This window comes from Poecilia reticulata, linkage group LG14 (genome assembly GCF_000633615.1).
Source record: "Poecilia reticulata strain Guanapo linkage group LG14, Guppy_female_1.0+MT, whole genome shotgun sequence".
NCBI classification, from domain to species: Eukaryota; Metazoa; Chordata; class Actinopteri; order Cyprinodontiformes; family Poeciliidae; genus Poecilia; species Poecilia reticulata.
The window spans coordinates 8,197,210-8,197,768 of record NC_024344.1 but is presented as its reverse complement, the minus strand read 5'-3'; positions in this window follow the sequence as shown (position 1 = coordinate 8,197,768).

The following is a 559-nucleotide window of genomic DNA, read 5'->3' as shown; positions in this document are numbered from 1 at the left end:
ACCTCTGGTGGATGTCCAAGGAATAGCGGCTCGGAGACCAGTAAATAATAACTAAAGGAAATGAACTAAGGCACAAACAAGGGGAACAAACACAGACCCTGACAGTAATTTTGCCACAATGTTATTTATGTTTTATAAATTGCATTTCATTAATTGAAGACATCACAATCTGCAAAACTTTCTGTCTGTCTCACATAATAGCTACAACTATTTAACATTTTCACTTCTACTTGAGTTGTTTAAAGTATTACTAAGCTCACTTGAATACATTTTTTGTCCACTCAAGGCTAATAAGATGAAAAAAAACAAAAACAACTTAACTGTACGATTTAAAAAATGTTAGTTTTTCACATACGTCTTAGTGTGAGATGCAAAATTCAAAAATCCCATGATGATTTCATAGTATTTATGTGTACTTGAGGGTTCTGTTAGGAAACAAAACCACAACAGTATGTGCATGTATCAAATGGGTTTTGGGAACTTTAAATGACATTTCTCATAATTTTTAATTCACCTGTTCAAACTATTGAAACAAATTCAAAAACAGAATAAAACATGT